Genomic DNA, 26,930 nt, shown 5'->3' on the forward strand with positions numbered 1-26,930 from the left:
TTGACTTTTTGGTTTTGTTGCTCCAAATGGAATGCACAGAAAAAAAGAACTTGTTTCAACAAAAGTTTTATCTGATATTCTATTCATAGGGCCATTCTTTCTCAAATGTTTGGCAGCTTTTCGAGGGTAAGGAAAAAGCAGTGTTGAATCATGTTGCTTTTAAACTTTGTATCAGTGCAGGCATGAAGCTCACTGAAAAAGACTGTAGATCCCACACAATATACAGGAAAAAATCTGGCCAGTGGGTATGCCCACTTATTTCTGAGGACATGTGAGGTTGATCTGAACCTTGCTGCAGACCCGCTGTCCAAATAAATAAATAAATAAATAGCCAACAGAGCTGCTATTACTTTTCCATGGGACATACTGCATTTTTTCAGTGTTGTCTGGTGTCTTTGGTTTTACATAATCTGCTCAGTGAGCGTTCAAAATAATCCCAGAATACAAAATAATGAGATAACAGAATACTAAATAAAATAGTGTCTATGTTTGGTATTAGGTGCTGGTTAACTTTTGCCTCCTTAAATCATTTAGCCTCAGTTAAAAGTCCAGGCTTCTTGGCTTGGTGTGTCAGGTTCTCCATGACATTTGTCCTCTTGAGCTCTTCACTTTGTGCCAGGAGGACTAACATCATGCTTCCCCTGTCTTTTCTGTTGCATCTTTCAAAGTTTCTTAGCTCATGCTGTTCCCTCTACCTGGAGCATAATGGTTCACGTAACTAATTCTGGCCCTCAGGATGTAGTCCAGACTTCTCCTCCCCTCTTCCTGATCTATCTGAACCCCTGCTGAGTGAAGTATCCCCTCTCTGTGCTCCTGCCTCACACTGTAAGTCTCTGCACTAGCAACTTTCTCAGTTCCATTTGCCAGACTGCATTCTTTGGGGGAAGAGAATACCATTCATTCCCTCATTCAACTAGGCTGTATCAGAGTCCTTTTATATGCCAGGGGCTGTTTTAGAGACTGGCGATACATAAAGGGGTAAACAAAGCAAGGGAAATGTCTGTTCTCCAGGGGTATGCATTTTGGTAGCGGAAACAGATAAAATGGGAAATGCATAAACTAGCAAACTACTAACTAACGAAGAAGAAAATGAAAATATATTGATATGGATGACAATGCCTGCTGATTTGAGTAAGGCTTCACAAAAGAGGTGGTCTGGAGCTGACACTTCAAATGCAAGTAGGAGCCAGTGAGGACCTGGGGATGGAGAGTCAGAGTTGTAGGAAATGTGAGCAGAAGGTCCTGGAAGAAGAATGTGAATGGTGAGTTCAAAACCGCAAGTGTCCATGTGGCTCATGGAACAGCACATCCCACAGAAACCAGGGCTGGATTGTGTAGGTCCTGAGGAGCACAACGAAGATGGGATATTAGTCTTTGTGTGACGGACAATGCTGAGGCAGTTCTATGTCGGGAATTGTGGTCTGTGATTTCCATTTTACAGAATGCACTTGGGCTCTGTGTAGCGAACAGATTTTTCTTTGTCTTCCCAGACCCCAGATAATGTGTATTTCTGTTTCATGGTGATTCCCAGAGTCAGGCTGCCCCTCCACGCAGAAAAGTTCCCTTTGCCAAGATTAATAGCTAGCCAACCAGAAGGAAAACTCACCATCACTTCAGTTCAAAACACAGTGCTGAGTTGCTTCTCTTGCTTTCACTCTCTAAGTGTGTGCTCAATCTTTTAAGACTTCGTGAAGCTGAGAATTCATTTTAGATATTTTTTTCTCAGTTTCATAGACAATCTGTGTTATGGCTCATCCCACTTGGACTGAGTTAAACACCCTCAAATAGGGAATTGATGCCCCTCTGCAGGTCCACAATGTGCCACAATAGTAAGCAATGGAAAGAAAAGTGTGTGGTAACTTCTCAAGTGACGTTAAATGTGACTTTCTAGAGTATGATGAGGGCAGCAATTGAGCCCTTGTATTCACTCTGACTTTCTTCCAAGGTCTCTAACCTCAGGAGTTAACTATGCATTCTGACAGCAGCAGGCATTAAAAAGGAAATTCAAGAAACAGCAAGAATGTCACTGGAAGGTGAAGTCTGTGTAGCCTGTTTTGTGTCACTGACATGAAGCAGCCCTGTGCTCCCCTTTGGCAGAAAAAAATGTCATACACCATGTTCTTGTAGGAAATCCTCACACCTCCTAGTGGTGCTTATAGTCCCTGGTAGAGTGATCTCTCACTGAGCACTTGTTTCAAATATCCATCAACATCTTGGGAATGCAGTCATTTTTTTCTTTTTTGTATTACACCATTTTATTAAAAGATATTAACATGATTTAATATTTATTCAAATTGCTTAAAGCCACATACCCTTGCATGTCTAGGTAGAAGAATGAGCCCTGTAAAAATGCAGAACTGTCTTAATCTTTTAAAAATATCATTTTAAATTTATCCTCATAATAAGCCTGGCCATTTGCTTTAAACTGAAACTCACTAACAATAGTAACAGTAAAGTGTGTATGATGGCCTTGTCTGAAAATAAGCCCTGAAATCCTATGTCCCAGGGTTACTTCAAGACATGCTTGTTCTTTGTAAACAGAGTTGCTTGCTCTCTCTCTCCCTCCCTCCCTCTCTCTCGCTCATATATATATATATATAATATATATAATATATATATATACATATATATACAAGATTGCTGTCAGTTGTTCCCATTTCACATGAAATGCCAAAGATTTATGTTTTTTCTACACTAGCAGCCACAACTTTTTGTCTTATGCCAAGTATTGGGCAGGTAGTTCGAACTGCTCTTAGCCTTTCTTGCAATATTTGTAGAGTGCCTCATTTGATCAATTGTATGTTAGCCAGCTTTCTTCACTGTGGAAAAATACCTGAGAAGAGCAAATTAAAGAAGAAAGACTTCAGCCCGTGGTCACTTGGCTCTATTGTTCCTGGGCCTGTGTCGAGGCAGAGCATCCTGGCAGAGATGGTGCCCAGAAGAGGCTGCTGACCCCGCCCCGCAGTAGCCAGGAGGCAGGAAGAGTGAGAGAACAAGTGCCGCCGGAGGGCTTCCTCCCTCTTGTTTTTCTCAGCCCTGGGCCCCACCCTACTGAATGAAGGTTGTCACTCACTTTCAGGGTAGGTCACTCCTTTTAATTCTCTGACCCATATGCCAGTTATCTTGGGAACACCCACACAGGCACACCCTCAAAGACCCTAAAGTGTGCTTTTCTAATTTCTTAGGTGTTTTTTCAATCCAATAAAGTTGACAATTGAGATTAACCTTCACAAATGGCAAGGGACAAATTAGAACACTTAAAGATTAATAAATCCTAACCTCTGTTTGGCTTCATTTATGCAACAAATTCTCACGTTTAGTTATTTGCTTTACTATATGTTAAGTAGATTAGCTTTTAGGTGAAACAAAATCCTTTTTCAAGGAAGTATGGTTCTTTGATCAGAGCTCTGGCCTGGGAGGCAAGAGGTTGCATTTCAGCTATGCTCAAAAAGCTCTGCTAAACTTGCAGTTCTTTACCTCCAAAATGGAAACATGGATTTCTAAGTCTCCTTTATGCTAGAATAGCCTACTCTTTTTAGCACTGTGTTGATGTGGTATTTTTCCAAATAACCTAAGAAATGACTGGCCTGCTGTGAAAATATAGATAGAAGTACAGTTAACTTCCTGGGATGGCTTTAGCAATAAGCTAGTGACCTCTGTCCAATAATACAGAAGTAAACAATCCCTCCGTGTGACCTTTTCTTCCTTGTGCTTCCCTCTGGTAAAGGATTATTCATCTTGTTGGTCTTTTCAAGTAAACAGATTCACTAGTTCCTTGCTTCTTCTTACTTATCATCATTACAAAACTGCTAAAAGTCTGACAGTAAAGGGAGGCTGCCTCTTCCCTACACACTGTAGGATGACTGTATCTCTTCGTGAGTATAGAGAAACAGCTCCTAAACACATTCTTGTCTTACTGCTGTGGTTCAACATATATTTCCACCTTGGCCTCTTCCTTAATAACTTGGGTCTATGCTACAGCCACACCTGCTGCTCTCTCACTCCACCTTCTGCTTCTGAGCCTCTGAGTTGCCCTTCTGTCTGTTGGGAATGCCATTCCCCACCCAAAGTGCTGTAAACTCAGGACCTTGCACTTGCCAGGCAGGCTCAGCTCCACTGAGCTACAGCCCCAGCCCAGTATACTATTTATCTTGACTATGAAGAATATGAAATTTTTTCTTATGTTTGATTATACCTATTCTGGGTGAAGTGAGATGGACTCTTAAAGTATTTTTAATTGTAATTCCCTACTGGCTAAAGTCATTGAACATGTTTTCATATACTTATTTACCATTAGTACTTCTTTTGATAAATGTCTAACAGTTCACTGGCCCAGGTTATTGGGTTATTTGTTTTGGAGTGTTTTTTTTTTTCTTTTTTAGTTCTTCTATATTCTAGGTGTTAATCATCAATCAAGAGTAAATACAAAGAATTTTTCCCATTTTGAGGGTGTCTCTTCATTCTTTTAGTTGATTCCTTTGTTGTACAGAAGCTTTTGAATTTGATGTGATTCCATTTGTTGATTCTTGGCTATTATTTTCTGTGCTATTGGATTTCTATTCAGTGAGACTTTACCCATCCCTGTGGTTTCAAGTATTTCCTTTTAGTTATTTTGCCAGTTTCAAATTTTGGGGTTTAAAAATCTAGGTCTTTGATTCATTTTGATTCTACTTTTGTACAAAGTGAGAGATATGGATCTAGTTTCAATATTCTGCATGTAGATAGCCAGTTTCCAGCACCATTTGGTAATGAGGCTATCTTTTCTGCAGCAAATGCATTTGGTCTCTTTGTCAAAAATCCAATACCTATAGGTACATGGGTTTATTTGTGTGGCTTCTATCCTCTGTTGGTGTACATATCTATTTTTGTGACAAAATCATGTTTTTTGGGTAGTATGGCTTTGTAGTATAACTTGAAATCCAGTATTGTAATTCCTCCAGCATTATTCTTTTTGCTCTGGATTGATTTGTATGTTCTGGGTCTTTTCTGATTCCATAAGTATTTTAGGATTTTTTCCCTAGATGGGTGAAGAATGTTATTGGTATTTTAATAGTGATTTGATTGAATCTGTAGATTGCCTTTGGTAATATGGCCATTTACACAATATTACTTCTGCCAATCCAGGAACAAGGAAAGTCTTCTCATGTTCTAACATATCTTAAATTCTTTTCCCAGTGTTCTGTCCTTTTTATCATAGGCGTATGATATCAAACTCTTTGGATAGTTTGATTCCTAAATATTTGATTTTTTGAACAAATCATGAATGCATTTGCTTTCCTGATTCCTTTCTTATTTGGCTTGTTATTGGTGTACAGGAATGCTATAATTTTTGTGTGTGATTTTGTATTCTGCCATTTTGCTGAATTTACTTATCACATCTAAAAGGCTTCTGGCAGAGGTTTTTGAGTCTTGTATGTAAAGAATCATATAATCTGCAAATAGGGATAATTTGACTTCTTCCTTTCCCATTTGTATTCTTTTATTTAATCTCGCCTGCCAGATTTCTGTGGCTGAAGTTTCAGGTACTATATTGAAGAAGAAGAAGGAGGAGGAGGAGGAGAAGGGACATTAGACAAGCTTGTGTCATTCCTGATTTTCAAGGAAATTCTTTCAGCTTTTCTTCTATTCAGAATAATGTTGACTATAGATTTGTCATGTATGGGTTTTACCCATCTTGCAGTAAGATACTTCTATGCCTATTTTCATCAGAATTTTATCATTAAGGGATATCAGATTGTATTGAAAGCATTTTCTGCATTTATTGAGATAATTAAGTGACTTTTATACTTGATTTTATTTATGAGGTATAATATATTTATTGATGTACATATGTTGAATTTGCATCCCTGATATGTAACCAACTTGGTCTTGGTGAATAATATTTTAATATGTATTAAGTCCTGTTTGCAAGTGTCTTACTGAGGACTTTTTGAAAATCTATGTTCACCAAGGATAGTGCTCTATAATTTTCTTCTCCTTTTTTTCCTGTTTTTGAGTCCATTTCTAGTTTTGGTATGAGAGTACTGCTGGCTTCATAGAATAAATTTAGACATGATCCTTCTCTTTCTAATTACATAAAAAAACTTGAGGAGTATTGATGTTATTTTTCTGAAGGTCTGGTGAAATTCAGCAGTAAATCCATTGATTCCCAGGCTTTTCTTGGTTGGTAGAGTTTTTATTACTGTGTCTGTATTGTTTGTTATTGTTTTTTTATATCTTCCAGGTTCAATTTTGGTAGGTCATGCATGTTTCAGAATGTATCTATTTCTTTCAGATTTGCCAATTTATTGGAATATATGTTTCCAAAACAAATTCTATTAATCCCATGAATTTTACTGGTGTCTGTGATAATTTTGCATTTTTATTTTTAATTTTATTAATGTGAGCCTTATCTTTCTTTAGGCAAGTTTGACTGTTTATCCATTTTTTATCCCTTCAAAAATCAAGTCCTTGATTCATAGATCCTTTGTATTGTTTTTTAGCCTCAATTTCATTAATTTCTGCTCTAATCTTTATTGTTTCTTTCCTTCTGCTGGTTTTGGGATTAGATTATTCTTGTTTTTCTAAGATCTTGAGATGTATTTTTAGGTTTTTCATTTGGGATTTCTCTGTATTGCTAATACAGGCACTCACAGATATAAACTTCCCTCTAAGAACTGTTCTTATTGTGTCCAACAAATTCTGAGGTCTTGTATTTCCATTATTGTTTGATTCTAGAAATTTTTAAAATTTCTCCCCTTCCTTCTTCTGTGACACATTGATAATTCAAAAATATATTATTCAATCTTCATGTGTTTGTATAATTTTTGTGGTTTCTTTTGCCATTGATCTCTAGTTTCATTCTATTATGATCTGATAAGATGCATAAGATCATTTTAATTATGTTGTATTTATTGAGACTAGCATTATGACCTAAAGTACATTTGAAGAAAGTTCTATAGGCTGCTGAAAAGAATGTGTATTCTGTTGTTCAACAATCTGCATATGTCTGTTAAGTCCATTTGATGCATAGTATAGTTTGATTTGACATTTCTTTATTGATTTTTTTGTCTAGTTGACTACTTGTTAGAGTGGAATATTAAGGTCCCCTACTATGATTGTAATGGCTCTATCTGCATTTTTATATCAAGTAGTATTTATTGTGTAAAATTGGGTGCATCAACTTCTGATTTATATACATTTACAAAAAATATGTAGTACTTCACGAATTTGCTTGCCATCCTCGCCCAAGAGCCATGTTAATTTTTATACCATTCAAATTTCATTATATGTGCTTCTGAAGAAAGCACAACATGTACTTTTGAAAAAACATTAAGAAATTTATATGAATTAATGGAAAATTTTCATCTAGCTGTATCTGAAAGGTATTATACAGGCTTGCAATGAAATAGGTACTGTGGGAAAGAAATCTCTTAAAATCTCTGTGATATTCCTGAGAAATTTTTTTTTGTTCCATAAATGAATGGATTGGTACAGCTTGTGAGAAGCAGGCCTCTTGCTGATTTAGAGAAATCATACATTTTTTTGTCCAAACTAGTAAACTCTGTCTGAAATAAAATACTAAACTAGATATTATTTTGTAATATTACATGTATATTTTCCCTCCACTGTTTAGCAGACTTTTTCTGGGAATGATGAGTCATCCCTGTACAGAATAACATAAACCTGTTTTCTCAGTTGGGTAAAATAGATACCCCAAGTATAAGAGGGAACATCTTGCTTTTGAGGCCTCCCTGCTTAAGAGTCTATGAGAAATAAATTACATTTCCCAGGGTTTTTATTTAATTGTTAATGACATATTGGCTTGGGGAAACAAGACACTGAGAAGGAAGTGCATGTTAATAACTAGAGATCTCCATCTTTTAAAATAAGGGTTCTTTTGGGATTTCAATCAGAACATAGGTATCATTTAAATAAAGCCTAGCATGAAGAATTTTCTCATGCTCTGCAGAAGTTTTCTGCTAAAGATATTAGAGGCTTTGCATTCTAATAGCTGTACCCTTCTCTCTTGAGGTTCTTGATTGAGATTTAATGCAGAGACCCTGCAATGTTTATTCCTATTACCCAATAATTCCTAATATTACCGCAATTGTTTGGGCATGAGAGCGAGAAATCACAGGCTCTCCTCCTAGCTTGAATTCAGAGAAGATACACAAAGAAAAAAAACACACAAATAAAATCAGAGCAAGTACAAGGAAGGAAAAAGATGAAATCTCTTTCCACAGAGATATGTGCTTTAGGAAGGAGTGCTGTTGAGCCGACACATGGAGGAAACTGTTACCTGTTGCTGCTTAGCTGGGGAAAGAGACATCCTTAGTTATGTTCTGATGCTCAGTCCTTGTGAAGCTGGCTTTCCCCTGAAGCAGTAGAGGGTGCTATGCTGACATAATTGAAGAGAAGGTAAGTTTCTATCCATAGTCAGGATAGAATCAGTCTCTCTTCTCCCCTCCCCTCCCCTCCTCTTTCCTCCTTTCCTCCTCCTCTCACTCTGTATCTCTCTCTGTCCCTCTCTCTGTCTCTGTCTGTCTGTATCCCCCTCTTTCTCTCTCTCCCCAAGCCACTTGTTCTTCCCAAATGAATTAGGAAGGTGAAAAAGTCATGCTAAAAGACATTGTTAAAATATTAAAAGTCACAAGAGAGCACAGGAAATCAAATTTTTCTAAAATTCTCCTGAAGTTTGGTATTTTGAAGTATTTGCCACAAGCCAAGGATAAGGGAAGGTTTAAGAAATTGTAATTATAATACTATATCTTAAGCTTAAGATTGAGACTTTAATCTGTCTGAAAGGAAAGGGTAAAATTTTGAGCATAGTAATTCCTTTGGTTAGAGAAGACTTTGATAAATGATGAAGTAACTCCTGTAATTGCATTCCTTTCTTTTTCTATTTGAGTAGTTTATATATTCAATGACAGTTCAAATGTTACTCATAAATATTTGAAATACATTTGACAAGAATACCCGTGTTTCTTTAGAATCATACAATTTAGAGCAGGTCAGCCCTTGAAACCATTAAGTACAATTTGAATGTTTTCACACAAGGAGACAGTAGCACTAAGAATTTATATGACTTGCCCAAACTTACCTGCCTATTACTGGCAATGCCAGAACTAGAACCCAGTGTCCTTACTCCTGGCCCAAAGCATTCTATTTTGCTGTCCTGCTTTGAGTTTCAACATTTTGCATGCTCTTAGTATATGATCATAATATATGCATTTATTTATTTAGAGCATTTTAGTTTTCAAAGCAGTTTATTTACATTATTTCATACTTGCATGCCAAAATGCCCTTTGAAAATGTATTATTCATTGATTTTCCCAAAGAAGACTTGCCCAATTTTATGATGGGCTAAGAGAGAAGTTAAAGTCTTTTGGCAGTTCTGTTTACAGCTCTGTATCCATTTACACCTAGTCAATCAAGTTCCCTTCATTTCAGCCCACTTTTTCCTGCTTGTAACCTCCATTTTTCGTGACTGATTTCACTATTTTGTGTGAACAGCACAGTAAAGTTCAACTGACTCAGACTAAGGGACCTTGGCCAGATTAAAGGGTTGTGTAACACCTTCCTTATTTGAGCCCTGGGAAGAGTGATGGTGTGATGAAAAAAGGGCTGACCGCACCTTGGATGCTCCACAGAAAGGTTAAAAGTTCAGTAGCCTAGAGAGATGTCCTAGACAGAGGCCTGCAGAACACCCCATGTTACCTAATGTGGTACAGTGCCTGTTTTCCAGATAGTGTCTCTGCACCCCTCTTAGCACACATTCTCTAATACAGTTAAATGGAAGGACAATGTGTGGGCAGATATTTGGAGACTTCGATGGAAGCTGGGCCAGTCACCCTAATGTTATCTCATGCAGATCCTATTGTGAATTCTTATCCTGCTTTTCTAGATAACCAAAGGTAAGAATATGGTCACCTTAAATTTGCACAATAAGACTAAACATGGAAGGCATTCTTGGGATACAGGAAGTATCTGACCCAGGAAGCCTCGGCAAGGCCCTGAGAATTGCTTCTCTGAGAAGCAGACACTGAGAGAGTGAAGCTTCAAGAATCAGGCAAGAAGGTGTGTTCAGTATGCAAGAAGTATTATAAACATGGACTGCTCCAGAATGGGAGAACAAGCAGGAAAGGGGTACCTATCAAATGCTGAGAAAGTTGATAGAGGGTATGATCTTGTACACTATTTTATCATTCCAGGTAACACCCATGTAGGTGGTTTTGTGTTACTGTCATTTTTGTTTTTTAATAAAGGTAGTACCACTTTATTTAGCAGGTAGCAAATTATGGAAATTATGACACCAAGAAATGACATAGGCCAATAACATGAATAAGCTTAAGGTATATAAATTATAGTCCCCAATGGATTAATAAAGGAAATTGGAATAATTTTGTCATTATCTCCACTTTTTTACTACACCCTTGGACTTGTAGAGGTTTTAGTGTATATAATATGCACATTAATGTAAACATTAAAACAATATTAACATAAAATGATGCCCTCTCCAGACTGCCCATGAATGTACATTTCAGTTACAGAACACAGTACCTATCCACAGCCCCAGTGGGTTTGTGTAAAGAAATCTAATTTCTGTCCTGCCACTAAAGAGATGTGTGATGGTGAGCAAGTTATTTTGAATTGCTGATCTTGTTTGTCTCATTTATAAGATAAAAACCACTAATCTCCATCTCCCACTATTATTATCCTTTTTAAATTAAAAATATATCTCGCTGAAGCTAGCAAATCATCACCGCATGTAGGGGCACTATGGATCTTCATTACTTCCCTCTGTATTAAAAAAGAACCGCAGTGCCAGGCGCAGTGGCACATGCCTATCATCACAGCACTTGGGAGACGGAGGCAGGAGGATTGCTGTGAGTTTGAGGCCAGCCTGGGCAACATAATGAACTCAAAGATAGCCTGAACTACAGAGCAAGACCATGTCTCAGAATACATACATAAATAAATAAATAAATAAATAAATAAATAAGAAGCCCAGAATCATTTTATTATAACTGTTATTTAATTTTACCATCCTTTGAAAATATTTCCAGACTTGCCATCTTAATTTCTTTTTTTATCACTGTATGGCTAGCCCCTGAACATTTTCGTGCAAAAATAGACTGCTTATCCAGACTTCAAGTCATTTTATCATTAAATGTCTCTGGCACACATGTATGGTCTTATTTTTAAATTTCTTCAGTAATCTGATTGATTTTCAAGTTAGCTGTCAGCAGCTTTGACATTAAGACAGTTTACATTGCTGATATATTGCTACATGCATTGAGGGAAGCAATTTCCTTACCAAAAGTTTTGCTAATCTTTTTTTTTTCCTTTACACTTTTCATGATGTGGGAAGGAATCATTCAGGTGGTATTTTTCTTGGGAACTTGGTTCTTCTTAGGAATCTCCTGTTACTATGATCTAAGTACGTGGCACTTCTTAAATTACCAACTCTCAATGATATTCATCAGGAAAAATTCAACTTCCACAGTATCTATTATTGTCAATTAAATGGTGTTGTATTTCTTGATGGCTCAATTTCAATCTACTGATTAATTGCAAAATTAACTCATATATAAATCAGCAAAACAATAGGTGAGGGAAGCCTTACTATTGTTTGACTTGTCCTTAATTTGTAATGATATTTTACAGAAATCCAAAGTGATTCCATATTATAAGTTAGAAGTGTGTCTTATCTCTTTATGTATCCCTCTAAAAATTAGTTGATACCTTTAGTTCTTAATGGCACCTTTTTAACCTTGGATCATTATAAATATTAGAATCATGATTATCGTTTGTGAAAAAAATCAGACAACAGTATTCTTTGTTTTGTTTTGTTTGGTTTTTCCCCTTCTCTTCTCTACCACATCCTCTGATGATGGTTTTTATGGGGTGGAAATACTGTAAGAGTAGAAATATTTAGTTCCATTTATTTTAAATGAAACTGATAGCTTCAGTAGTGATCTCATAACCTCAAAGCACTTTGCACACTGAGTAATCATTAAGATGCTAAAATGGAGTAAATAACAATGTTTAAAGCCTTCACAAATAAATCCATATTCAAAACTTATTCTACCACAAAGTACCTTTGCTTTTGATGTATCTTTTAAAATCATAGATTTCTTGATGGAGGTATTGAGTTTGCTTTTGATTTTTCCCCTATGATATAGCTAGCCCTCACTCGTAGGCTAGATCTCTCTCTTTTAGTCATTTTAGAATATGGGGCAGCAAGATGCTTTCATGATGACGGTTATGATCTAGGTAGAGGTCTTCTCTTAATTCCTTATACACTAAGCAAGCAAATATTTTATTTCTGCCTTTAAAATAAGAATGATGACATTTAATTATTGAGGTTTTCTGAATATAGCATGCATATTATTTTTATAAAATAATGGGCTATAAAAACAAACCAAGCATAGTGGTGCACACATGTAATCCCAGCACCCTATAAGTCTGAACCAGGAAGATTACAAGTTTAAGCCTAGCCTAGACAACGTATTCACTTAATGAGACACTGCCTCAAAATAAAAAATAAAAAAGGGCTGGCGATGTAACTCAGTGTGTTCAATATCCTGTATAGCAATCACTCAGTCAGTGCCCATAGTGCACATAGTTTGTTTTCCTTTAAATAAATACAAGCCTTATTTAAGTGTATATATTCCTTTTGTTTGATATAGTATTTTTAGTAGTAGCCATGGACAGGGATAGTTTACAAATTATAGTATTATAGAATAATTACAAGATAAGAAGTATTTAGAAAACCAATATAAATATTCACCACTTCCTTCACCCATTCATGCCACACAGTGGTCTTAAGATTTACTCCTTCAGGTTATATCCTGCCAATAGCTGGCCTCAGGTCTGAGAGAGGCGACCCTACCTTTTCTTCAGTGGGCTTCTCCTGGCCAGTACTCTGTCTACAGACTTTGTAGAGGTTGATGTTGTACCCAACCCTGGGGCAGTGTAGGAGAGGGAGAATATACTGGAGTGGTATCTTTCCTTTAGTAAACTCAATTTTGGTTGCAGAAGACTGAGAAAATAATCAACTGGAGCACCTATTTCACATTTTCACAGAGTGAATTTCTATTCCATGACTCAGATATCAATTCTTAGGGGGTTTTTTCACATTTATAAGTAACAAATTGGGTGAGCTGCTTCATGGGAATTTATACTGTCCTAAGACACTGAAGATGTTGATGGCTCTTACCGCCTCTGTATCTAAATAGGACTAAACATCTGGGGATCAGAAAGCCAAGAATGAGGACCATACCTAGCACCACCTCAGCATGGTCCTTTGTACAGTCATTTAACTTAATAACCTGTCATGAGAGTAAGGTCTTTATGAAATAATTTTGGTTTTGCCAAATGCTTTTTTTAAAAGCTGCATAAAATAGTATGTGAGGTCACCTCTGATCCTATGTACAGAAGATCCCTCCTCCCTTCACTGATTCATTCTATTCCACACCCCACCCTACCATCTAACTAACTCATCAAAGGTTAATTTTCCTTTCCAAAAGTCATGTCCTTGAAATTCCCATTTTAGTCATTTGTATTTTGGTTTTCTTTGATTTTCCTTTTCTCCCCCCAGGTTTCCTGTTGATATCAACATAAATCTCAAGGGCTACCCTTTGCTTCTTTTGGAAAAAAAATAAAGGCAAGAGACTAATTTAGAGTACACAGGGTGGAAAATTGGAGTCAGGAAAAGGTAGCATAGCACATAGCAGTGCAGACACAGGCTTGTCCACCTATCTCCTCCATAAGCCAACTCCCTGGTAGGACACACTGTGCAGCAGGAGCCAGCATCCATCCCTCAGGGAGTTGAGAATTGTGAGCTCTGAATGATAACATTTGAGTCATAGGTTATCAATGTGCACACTCCTCCGCCTTGAGGACATACAAAGCATTTTTTCCTTAGTTGTTGGAATTTGATTCATTTCCTCTTTTCCCCTTTGGCTCTTGAATCTTGAATTCTGAGTTTATCTGCAAGAAGGGTTCTAAATCTGGTCTGATCCTGAGAAATCTTGCTGTTGCAGCTATAGGCGCAGAAGGTTTGCAGACAATAGCTTTTGCAAAGATGTTTTAGAAGGAACCTGTATGACTGGGCTTTGGGAGGCTAAGTGTGAAATCTAAAAATGAAGTCTACCTCAGAGTAATGGTACTGTGATTTCAGTTACTGCTGATTCCAAAAGTGTTTCCATGACAGATCTTTACCACACATCTCCATCTGCCTCTCCCAGCAATGGTGTGAGGGCAAAGCTAACCACAAGGTAAAGTGACAAAGCAAGCAAACATGACAGGTTGAGCTCATGGAAACTTCAGTCTTTCGTAGGTTTTTGTCAGAGTCCTCCAACATAAACTATTCCTACTATTATTCTTCAAGGTCTTTGACATCTTCAGGGTTTTTATACCTGAAGCCTGGACACTTTTACCTTTTATATCCTGTTGTCTAGATCTCTGTGGCTTATGTCTGGAAAAACATGTGCCACCTGCTCTCTGATGGTCTTTATCATGGAGTTGGATACTTTGCCCTGTAGAGTGGGGGAACACCAAACGGTACAATAGGGAAGACACTGATTGGTGACTTGCTTCCTCAGTCCCTTGAAGCTACACTACTTGTAAGAGAATCATAAGTGTTGAGTAGAGTGGTGTCTTGCTTAGGCTTGCTTCAGAGTACTGGGAATTCAGCTTTCTGCTTTGGAAGCCTGAGCTGGGATGTAGGTATGTAGTAAAAGGAATGGGTGGAGTCCTCTAACTAATAAGGAAGGCATCTTTGAAACAAGTTGAGATGTGGATCTGGATTCTGGAAATCAGACACTTCTTCCCAGCATGAAAGTTCAATTGGAGAATACTTTTCTATCTGTGGTTGCAGAATAAAAATGGTCACTCTGGGGATTCTCCATTGAAATGAAAAGACAGAAAAAGCAAATTAAATATGTGGAAACTTATCTGTAAATACTTCTCAGTCTTTTCAGAAATGCTCCCATGGACAATCATTTCTTCTAGTCATTTATTATTAAAATCTTTAGATTATCTCACTTTTGTCAATATTAGTATAGCACTTCAGTGTGTAGGCCCTCAATTCAGCACTAATCTGAATCTTTAGAACTCTAACCCCTTCAGAAGGTTCTGTAAAGCCCTCTGTGCCTCACTGATCTCAACTGTAAAATGAAGCATCATAATATTATTTGTCACAAGGTTTTATTTTTAAATTAGATTCTAATATTTAATGTTAATTAGCTGGTTTGGAGACAAGCATTGCTTTATAAATATGATGTTACTGTTATCATCATCCACATCATCATCTTGACATTTATGTTATGTTATATTATAAAGAGTGATAGATAGCTTTAGTTAATCCAAAAATCTGAAATCAGAAATGCTCTAAAATCTGAAAATTTAGATTTTGGAGCAGTTGAAGTCTGACTGTTTGAATAATGGGCATTCAACTAATAAAGCCCATCAAAATATTCCAAAACTCCAAAAAACCTGAAATCCAAAACATTTCTGATCCCAAGCATTTTAGGCAAGGAACACTCAACCTATACTTGTGTTGACACATGTCATTTACTATACAAAATATGCTCAAATAGAACCAGTGATTTCTGAAAATGGACTTTTTAAAGTATGTTATAAACATAGCGTAAAATAAAGATTATGCTCTTAAAGTTATTCAAAAATAGTCACATCTCCAGAGTTTTAGGCACTATAATAAATTCTATATTTAAGCCATAGCTTTTTTTGAATGCTTGAGCAATAACTTTGATCATCAGACAGTTTTGGCAATGAAACAAGTACTTCAAATCTCAACAGTGCTAAAATGTGCTGAGATTTTGCTTTCAATAGCTAGAACCTCATCAAAGAGATCTTGGATATTCTGCTAGTCAATAGAATAGTATGATCAATCAGATAGAAATCCTCCAACTATGCACTGGACCAAAACATTTCTGACTGTAGTATTTCAGAGGACTGTGCTCCTCAGAGCAGTGTGGTGCTGGCCCAGAGATGAGAGACAGAAGAGGTTTCTCCCCAGTTTCTACTTCTTTGAATCTGAGTCAGAACAGAAAGGAAGCAAAGAAAAGGAGAACCAATGGTGTGATCCAAGTTTTCTTCCATATGCTAGCAATATTGACATGTATGGTGTAATTATGCTCAGATGCTACAGTAACAGGGAAACAGGAATTTCTAACTTGTAAAACTTGGGTTTTTTTCTTTTTAGTATAACAAAGTAAAAGCAATCAATCACACTGCTTTAGTATCTTGGATGTTGGAGTGACTCTACCATGGAAAGTTGGAGTCTATCTGTGTTCATTTGTGCTTAGACCATGCTATGGCTTAGATGTACTTTATCCCCCAGATGTTCACACGCTAGAGGCTTAGTCGCTGGTGTAGTGGTACTCAGGTCAAAGAACCTTCATGAGATGGGATCTAACGAAAGATGATTTAGTCATAGGAGCTCCACTCTCATGAATGAATTAATGCTTTCTCTTGGGAGTAGGTCAGGTCTGGTAGGAGTGGATTATTTCCCATGAGAACAGATTTTTATGAAAAGACCCAGCCTGGCCCCTCTCTGGTCTCTTGCTTCCTCTCTCACTATGTGACCACCCTTTTCTTCTTGCACATGGCTTCTCCCATGATGCCCTTGCCACAAAGCCCTCACCAGAGCCAAGGAGTGCCATGCTCTTGACTCTCCAGAACTATGAGCTAAACAAACCTGTTTTCTTTACAAAGTTACTAGATTGTTGTATTTTGTTACACCAACACAAAACAGAGATGGACACTATCTTACTTTTTCAATGTTGGATGACATATTTTAAAGGGGATTCTGTTATATCCCAATCAGAAAGAATGACTAGGTAACTGAAGATCTGAAGATCACTATGTATGAGAATTTTCTGAGGAAATTTAACTTGGATAAAGTAGTGGAGAAACAACACATGTTTTTCAATAAGTGAAGAGTCTCCCTATTCTTTGTTATGCTAGGAGGCAAAACAAGTAGAATCTGAAAGACAGATTTAGGTCATCATATTGAAACTCTTAATGGTTGTAACATCATAGAAATGGAGCAAGCAGACCTGCAAGGTGACAAGATTCTTCTCATGGATGGGAAGTAGATAGAGGACAATTGTCTGTAGTAGTGTTTACATACTACTAAACACAGAATGACTTAAAGTAATCAGCAGGAGTACTGCATAGAGATGGAATGTCCCAAATTGAGGTAGCATCTTCCAGGAACATTGTTGTTCCCTTCGGTAGAGTGGAAATAATAATATCAGCTGCCCACTTACCTCACAGACAGGTTGTGAGGGAACATGACTCAGAGTTCTGAGGGCTTTGAATAAGTGCTGTGGTTAATGTGTCATTGCAAATGCTTTTCAAAGGCAATTATTTTGATCAGCAATTCATTCAGAATCAGTAGGCTGGCTTCACATATCATTTGGGAAAGGTAGCATAACACAAATATGTTATCTAGTGTTAAACATTAAAAAATAGTAGTATGTAGTGTAATATACAAAGTACTTGGTTTTATACCCAAATTTAAATTCTATACCCTCCCTCTTGGAAAAAAAAAACATTGTTTAAACTGAGGTCCAAACTACTTTACTTTTTTATTTTCAAATATTTGTGTGGCATAAAGCCAGAACATTTAAAATTATATAAGGTTATTGAATTTTAAATTCATCTTTTAGAAAGCCTCCATCTCTGGGGAGTATGGACAGCCAAAGCAGGGTAATCACAAAAGCTGACTGTACAAAAATGACTGGTACTTTTTAACATAATGTGATTTCTTGGAGGATTGTCAGCTGGGTTCTTAGACTGGTGCTGCACAGGGTTCTGGGGAAGAGTCAAGACCAGATCTACATAGCGCACTTAGTATAGTCATGGGCCAAGCAAGGAGTGGGAAAAGCACTTGGCAATCATCTCAGAATTATGAATTCCTCTTTGCTCTGGGCTTTGGACTTACCTTTCCATAGCTGAGCCATGACTAAGCATGAATGCAAAACCAATCTTTTACTGTAAGGTAGAATAAAGTCACTTCTGACTTGGTAAAAACCATGAAATCTATAGATTTTCAAAAATTTTCCTTGGACTTGGCAACAATGATCTCAAAATGATTTTGCAATAAAACTCAAACCTCAAAGGACAATTAGATTACAGAATATGGGCTTTGTCTACATAATATTTCTATTAGATACAGGTCCTAGGTCTGGGTGTACATCAATATCCATGCGGCAAAGAATAAAAGCATTTTAAAAAGCATGATGAAACTAAGACATTCAAAATAATATCAGAAAAATATTGATAAGTGAGTCATGACAGGTCACTGTAGTCAAAGACCAAGCCTAGGTTGATACCTCTGAGTACTGGGTCGCTACTACTGATGCAGAGGTCGGTAATTCTCTCCTGGGAATTACAGTTTTAGGAACATAGTCTTGCTTGGATTAATTTCCCCTTCTATCACCTGTATTACTAATAATGTATTAAAAGAAAAAAAGCATCTCAAAGGTAAATAGTACTATGGACACAAAAATATGTCGGGCCTTATTTGGAAATAAAGTATATGATGCAGAGCAAAACTACCACAATAAGGATTTGCTTTCTAGGTCTTTGTTGTTACAGACCAAAATACCTGATTGTATACAAAAATACTTGATTGAATCAGGAATCAAAATTTTGTTCCTGAATGTATCTCTTAGCAGCTGTATTACTAAGTTGAACGAACCACTTCCCTTTTCAGGGACTGGAGTTCTCTTTGATATATAATGATTCAGTGCATCTGGAGGTGCCTTTAGAGCAAAATCATCATGGAGAAACACCCTGAGATAGAGATCTGCATGCACTGGGGAGGAGGAGGGCTGGGAGTATGTAGAGGGAGACTGGTTGCAAAGGAGTCCTCAAGCAGATCCTATCAGCTCTAGAACTGGGATTCCCTTCAGAGTTGTCTTCAGGGCAGTCTTCGTTCATTTGCACCAACATTCAGAGGAGCTGCACCTCAGGAAAAGGTGTGGCTTTGGGCAAGAGATTCTTTTCCGCTGAAAGTAGTTCCGAGGAAAGGAGTAAGCTATGAGTCGTCCAGAGGCAACACTTAGAGCAGTTGGGAAATGAGTTCCTCTGAAGGCTAGATCTGAGCCATGTGCCCTGGCATCTACCACCATAGTCACAACATTATCTTTTATGTGAAATCATACCATGTGAAAGAAATGTACAATCACTGAAATCAGAGTATGTTTATCTTTAGTTATCCATAAAAGTTATGCATTTTTGTGTTATACTCTTTCTCCCTCTAAATTTCCAGAAATCCTTTTCTGCACTTTCCTGTCCTCTAGAATTACAGTTTTAATTAATCTTCTTTTCCAGACAAATGAATAACTTATGACCATTTCTTTTGCCTTTTTGATGCATATTTTTAAAATATTAAAATGCAATCATCATTAAAGTCTCCATGTGTTAGTTTATCGCTCTAGTTTTCTTACTTATAAGTCTTTCCAACTTTAATTTCTTCAATATAAAAGTTTCTTCTTCCTCATTCCTCTCATCCATTGTACATCTTCCTTTCAACTGACTGCCAATAACTTGTCCCTTTAAAATTTAATATTCATAAGCTCATGTTCTTACAAAGAAAAGATTATCTTTTAATCTGTATTCAAAATCATATGAGCTGAGCTCTTTACATCCCAATGCAAATAAATGTTTCTGTAATTGTAGGAAGTATGAGCAGTAAGCTAGTGAATACCTCAGGAGGTGAGTAGGAAAAGAGGTATATGAGTAGGTAACTATTAAGGATGATCATCACAGACTAGTGCGTGATGGAAGCCTAATACAGCATGATGACCTATCCTCAAATATCTGACTTAGGAATCTGCATGTGTGTCTGGGCTTTTCTAAAAGTTTGCATGTCATCCTTTGGTCTCAGATTATCTGCTTCAACAAATGACTCTGTAACTGAACTGAAATGGCAAGGTAAGAGAATGATGAAGGACATTTTTAATTCAATAAAGGAAAAAGAAGAATGGTAGTGATACAAATCCGTAATGGGTCCAGTCCACATAGTCACATTCCTTTTTTACATATAAACAATTTACCATGTTTGGCCCTGAAAGGACAACAGCACCACTTTTTTCTCAGGCATTGATTTGTCCTCCTGTCTTCCTAGGGAAAGCAACTCTTTGCCCATTTTCTGTCTGAGTCTGAATTGAACACTAAAGGATATGACTATGATCCAGTTTAATTCTACTCTGAGAGGACTGTCTTACCCACTTTCTTGACAACAGCAGATCTAGCCAGTCGCTTCTCAGGTACTTCCATAATCACCCTACAGATTTTTATTACAGCACTTAGGACATTATATTACAATGATTTGTTTCATGTAATAAGCATCTGTACAGTTTTATGAATGATTTACAAGTGATTATTTCCCTGATCATCATAACACTATGAAGGTAGTTGCTATTTATTATGTGGCCAATTTCTAGATAAGGAAATTGACACATAGAGAACTGAATAATTATCTTTGTTGTAATACATAGTGAGAAGGAGTAGGATTCAAATTCAGAAAGTTTAGATCCAAAATAAATGCAATTAACTGCCCTGGCACGTAGGCTCCCTGTTGGTTGCTGGCTTGTCTATAATGTTAAATAATATATGCCCATTGTAAAATTTAAATCAATGTCTAAAATATACAGAAGAAAGAAAGGCTACCTAGAATCTCATTAGCCTGAAATAACCATCATTATAATTTTGGTTTTTATCCTTTCATGCATTGTTTATTCACCCACACCTATTCATATAATTAAATGGGGCCATGCTATTTCCTTTTTTAGAATCATTTGTCCGCCTTTCAAGGTTGTCTATTTACAGGTTGAACATCTATTTGTCTTCATTTATGTGTGTGCTTATTTCAGAGCCTCCTATCTCTTATCTATGTTAATGCAAATCATCAGTGTTTTAAAAAATATGATCACAGTAAATATAATGTTTTGGATGTTGATTTTTCTTATTCTACAGTTACTCCAGGTTACATACCAAAGCTCTCATTCATTCTTTTCACCAACCAAATGGCATTCATTCCGCAATGCAGATGTACCACAATGCATTCAGCTACTTTCCTATGGCATTAACTCGGCTCTTTGGCCTGGGCAAGTAATGCAGGGGCTGTCTTTAATCCTCATGTTTTTTGACATTATGCTAAGCATGACGAGATCTTCTGAGTAAATACTTCCTGGGATTAGAAAAATGGAAGTCAGATTTTTAAAAGAATAGCTATTCCTTAATTTATGATTGTGAGTAATCTTGAGTGATTTCTGAATGAATCATATTTTAGAGCATAATTAAAATGTATAAGAACTCACTATTTAAAAGACTCATGTAATAAATGTTTTAATTAAACAATTACCTCTCATTTTTAATCAATGAAAAATGATTTTTTTCATATAGAATGTTTGCTTAAGGAGACATACCTTGGAACATTATTAAATTTCTACTTCTTCCACTATTTCTAGACACCGTTGCTTTTGATCTAGTCCCTATTTTGCTAGCCTTTTCTTATACCCCTTTGTACAAAATATATTTTCTGCCTGTACCAAAGTACTACTAGTTGTGAAAAAAAAATAGTTTCTTCTAGACTCATGCCTTTGCATATGTCAACTGTCAGCTTGGAAAAACACTTCTATCTCTGTAGTTCCACTGGCAATTTCTGCTCATCTCTTCCTATGCTAAAGTGCCATTTCCTCTAGAAATCTTTCATGAATCTTCTTTTTAATCACCTCCTGCACAATGACTAGCTTGCATCCCTTTGATCACATACATCCTATCCTATATGCCTATTAAATACTTAAATATTTTATTTTAACGCATTTCTATCACCTGTAAGACAGTGATTCCTTTTTAATTGGTAATTGTCTTTTTAAAAATCTTTTCATCCAAAAATCTTTTTAATATGTGGCATATAGAAGGTACTCACAAATACTTGTTGAATGAAGAATAGAAAAAATAAAAATGCCCTGGATTAGAATCATGAAAACTGCCCAGTTATCTCTAATATGAAAAAGCTCAGTGGAATTCTTGAAAAAATAATCTAAGAGCTCTGAAACTTTCCAGAGGGTACTTCCACGGAAAAGGAGGTACAAAGACTGATCAGAAGTTGAGTAAATATCCTCTGAGGCCCCTGATTATCCCGACATTGACGAAAGAAAGGCTCGCCAAGATCTGTCACTATTACTATAAGGAAATCCCGGCTCAGCTGATTCATAGTTAAATATTTGCATCTCCTCTGGCTAAGAAAAATAAAAGCTGTAGCATTCCACATCCTTTAACTGTGTAAGATCTAGGGACTTTGCCAGTTATTTCTCTTTAGAAACTGGTAAGGGATAAGGCCCTGTTTCATAAAAGCAAGACCTGTTAAATGGGAAGGAAGTAGAATAGCTAGCTATCTGGTTGGAATGCAGAAGGTATGTCAAGGCCAACAAAGTAATTGTTAAAATTGATTATTAATGTTTTGATACTTTGATAGATCTGTTTTCTGTTCTCTAACAGAAGCAAGCAAGATGAAGTATGGTAAGTGTTATGAATAAAGAGGAAAATACAGATAAGTTCTCTCTCCAAATCTGTTCAGGAGGCTGAGTACGCAGACTTCAGATACCAATGGGCAGAGCCTTAGTTGGGCTCCAAGTCAGCAGCACTCTTTGGTGGGTGATTTAAATGCATTTCTCTCACAAGAGCCCTGAAAATTCAGTGTTGTTATTTCTGTTTAACAGATAAGGAAATGAAGACTAAGAAACAATAATTATCAGTAGTTGGTATGGTCAAGACGGTGGCAGCCATTCACTGAGAACAGTTCTAGAAATGCTCTGTAGACACCGCTGCCTCTATTTTATCATTACCAGTAAGTTCACAATTAGAGCTTTATTCTTGTGATTGAAGACAAAGGAGGTTTTCTGCATTGTTAGTATAAATCTTGCCCCCAAATCTTAGCATCTATGTATAATCAAAATTCATTTACGATAAATCGATCCAGTCCTTTGCGGAAAGCAATTGTGGTTAGGGGTACAGTTTTTCTGTTATTCTCACATTGTTGGGTGTGCAGAGCCCCTGAGATTTGGGGGACAGTTCTTTAGCCATCCACTACTGACATGGCCAGAGGGTAGAGTTACCCATATTCTTTTCAGGGTGTGGTGTTTGAGGGCCAAAAGGCCACCTAGAAAACTCTTCCTTGAAAGAGTTGAAAGTTGAAAACTCTTCCTTGAAAGCTGCTACCCTGAAAGTACCCCCAGCATTTAGAAATCACAAACAATGAAAGAATAGGAAAAAAGACCTCGGTGCCTGCCATGCAGTAGGCCTCCAGTCCATTATTTCAGACTCAGATTTTGTTAGGGGGGCTGGCAGATGGAGCTCCAGTTCACAGTCTTGGCTCCGTTACTAACTGGTTTTGGACAATGGCCACAGCATTAGCTCTCAACATGTACATACACATGAATGCACATTTATAAACACACATAACAAAATTGTAGCTAAAGGAGCCCATTACTAACTCTAAGGCAGTTGGTACCAGGTCTTGCCCATAGAAGCAGCTCTGTAGGTAAGCATCACACAATAAACCCTAGAAATGAGATATCTTACCTCTAGGAGAGGCTTCCTTACCCAGAATGCTGTCTTCAGTCAAGTCAAGGTAAAGTGTCTTCTTTTTTTTTTTTTATCTTCTATTATCTACTCCTCTCTTCTTAATCACACATTTATTGAGGACCTCTTCCATACTACATATTTACGTATACACTGGAAATAGGCTGCTGGGCAAGAGACACAAGACTTTGCTCTTAAGTTCTAGTGGCGGGGGGCGCAGATAATCAGGAAGAAATTTAAAACACTGATTAGTGAGATAGAACAAAGCAGCCATGGGGAAGAGCGAGGCTAACTCAATGAGTTGTCTAATGAGGTTTAGACTTTCAGGTAGACTGGAGAATGAGAAGAGAGGAGTCCAGGCAAAGAGAATAAAAAATGAAAACTTCCTGAGGCAAGAATGAATTTTCAAAAAAAATAAATTAAAGTCTATGTGGCTCAAGGACAGGGAACAAAGGGGAGAGATTGAAGAGCCTGGCAAGGTACCAAGGGCAAATTATGTAGGAGCCTCTATGCCAGGAAGAATTGAGATTTCATTGTAATTATAATGGGAAGCCATTTGAGGAACTTAAGCAAGGGGCTGACATGATCTGAAAGAACTTTTAAAAGAGCACTAAGGGGTCTGAGTGACCAAGTATGGTAGCAGGAAGAACTATTGTGAGTCGGTGGCCCAGTAAGGGATTGTTAGTGGCTATAGTAAAAAGCAGCAGCTAGTTTGATCTCCAATCCATTTTAGCAGTAGATGCCACTAGACTTAGATGAAGTTCAGACTTAACATTCACATACATGCCTTTGAACTTACCACACACCACATTAATTTAACTTGCCTCTGACCTACAATTGATTAGTTCTATCTCTTCTCAGGAATCAAATTTGAATTGAGAGGACATTTTGTTGCTGATGAAACAAAAGGTCTTGTTTCAAATAAAACAAAACCACTCAAACAAACAAAAACCCAAGCAAATTGATATGGTAAAGAAAGAGAAACCTGAGCTATTAGAAAAGCGCATCACTGTTATAATAGTACTAGGGCTACACTTTTTCGTTTTCCTGTAATCTGTGAGTCTATTTTCTCATATCAGTGTCAGAGCTCGAAAGTAGAATAGATGCTACCTAGGCCATTTATCATCTCAGAAATGGCACTTAGAAAAGGAGATTGGGATGCTTTATCTAGACTTCTCTGCAATTTTGCCTTGATATATGCTAGGCAATAACATGATATTCTACAATTATAAGATGTGTTTGATAAGTACCAAGCAGACATGCTCATCATGATAGTCTTTGAAACATTTTGTGTATAGGACAGAATGGTGGAAAAACAATCAGGTGAATTTTCCTGAATTCTCTTCTTGGACAACTTGGAATCTATTCTCAAATATGGTCTTAATTTTTGTGACCTTGGAACAATTTCATCTTCAATGAACAACAAACTTTCCAGTAAGATAGAAAAAGATTGATATTTTATAAAATATTTTATATCCACAAATACAGAGAGACATTTTATAAGTATATAGTTGCTTTCATTCATCAATTAAATCTTTGCCAACTGGCAATAGTTATACTCGATGAGTAGAAACAAACCTAGATATCCCCTCCACACTCAGGAGCCTGTTCTTATTGGAGCTTATTAACATCTTAAGCATTAAGAATCTCACATCAATTGTTTCATCTGACTTCATGTCAGCAGTGAGGTCTTAGAAACTCAATCCTGTCAAAGTAACTTCAAAAGGAGTTCAGAGCTTAAACCTACTATAGGAGGGAGAAACAAGATAAAGGATATATGACTTATAAAGTATAGGAAAAAATTAAATCCACTGCACACTGGCACAGAGAGGTATCAGCCAGCTAACTGTCATTTTACAGGGTCATAGTGTTTCAAAGAATAGAAGCTTTCTTTTCCTCTTACAATTATTTTTATGTGCTCTGGTTTTCTCTCCCTGAGCAATCTTCAGAGATTAGGCAAGTTTGAAAACAAAAACAGTTGGATGTGGATTCTTGATGCTTATTGTCAGTAAAGAGCACAGATGTAATTCATGTGGTATTCTCATAGTAATCAGAAACATTATCTGATTCATCATTTTCTTTTTCTGCACCCATAGACCTAAAATTTATCTGATATCTTGAGATAGGGTTCAAGATAACAAGGATAAGCATCTTCAGTGATGAAATATATCAAGTATAGTTGTGTGGAAATATGAAAATAATGAAATTGTATAGACCACATATACAAGTCTTCATGTGATAGGGAAGGTTGGGTCTTAGCTCTGGTGCTCTTAAAACCTCACCAAGCAAGCATCCAAAGAGTCATGTAATTCCTGGTGCCTGGTGTTCCATTTATGTGTGCTAAGTGGGCATGATAATCATTATACTCGCTGACTTTTAGTAGGTAGGGACTTCCCACATGTTAGATACGGTGCCAGGAACTTACATGCATTACCTAATTTAATCTTCACAACCAATTTATGAAATGAGAATTTCCCAGACAAAGAAAATGAGATTTACTAATTTGCCTGTAGTTGCAGTCGCTAAGGAGTTGAAGGGACAATTCTAACCCAGGCAGACTGACTGCAAAGTTTATCTCCCTGTCCTCCCCTAGTTTCTGGAGGCTGAATGAGGCATGCATGGTAAGCCTAAGAATGCAAAAATCCTACTGAAAAGAAAGATTTTCAGTATCATTTCTATTTTAATGCATTATAATCTCAAGAATATCATCTAAAAATTTACTTGGTCATGTCTGAGATAGTGGCTTTTAGAGATCAGGCAGAACTTATTTCAAAAGAACTTGACTTTTTCCTTTTCCTCTGGTGCTGGGAGAGAAGGTAGGTTTGGTTGTAGGAATTCTGTCCTAGAAGTAGATATATGAGAGATGGGCAATGAGAAAATATGGCACTGTTGCACAATGCCAGTAGGTTAACTGGCATTTAACAAGATGCCGAAGCTATATTATTTTATGGTGTGCCAAATTTAAAATAATACATGTGCATCCACACACACATTCCCAAATCCACTTTATGTCCTGTCTCAGGTTGTTATCTACTTAGGCAGGATAATGATAGGGGTGATTCTGGCCTAACTTGAGCATCTTAAAGCTGAAAAGCATACACAATGTACAGGAGCTGCCAAATCTTGGAAGGTGCAGGCCTTTTTGTCTGGCTCATCGCTTCATAACTGTCTAATAGAACCTTCATTCCTAACTATATTCCTTTGATAACTTTTGACTTTGGTGTTGCTAGTGTCCTGTCCCATTTGTACTAAGATCTACTTCCTTCTGGTAAAGGAACCCTTGAGGAAGTAAGAGTAGAATTATTGAAAGAAACTTATAC

General features: G+C 36.9%; 1 non-coding gene across 1 annotated transcript; it reads right to left on the reverse strand.

Moving 5' to 3' along the window:
• Positions 1–7,185: 7,185 nt before the first annotated feature.
• Positions 7,186–7,289, reverse strand: LOC147826791 (U6 spliceosomal RNA). The gene has a single exon (XR_015438756.1). It is a non-coding gene; the product is annotated as a U6 spliceosomal RNA (small nuclear RNA).
• Between the last annotated feature and the right edge of the window lie 19,641 nt (positions 7,290–26,930).

The sequence above is a fragment of the Heterocephalus glaber genome, unplaced genomic scaffold (assembly GCF_053883595.1).
Source record: "Heterocephalus glaber isolate CG9 unplaced genomic scaffold, H.glaber_assembly_v1.0 deba00001461, whole genome shotgun sequence".
In the NCBI taxonomy this organism is placed as follows: Eukaryota; Metazoa; Chordata; class Mammalia; order Rodentia; family Bathyergidae; genus Heterocephalus; species Heterocephalus glaber.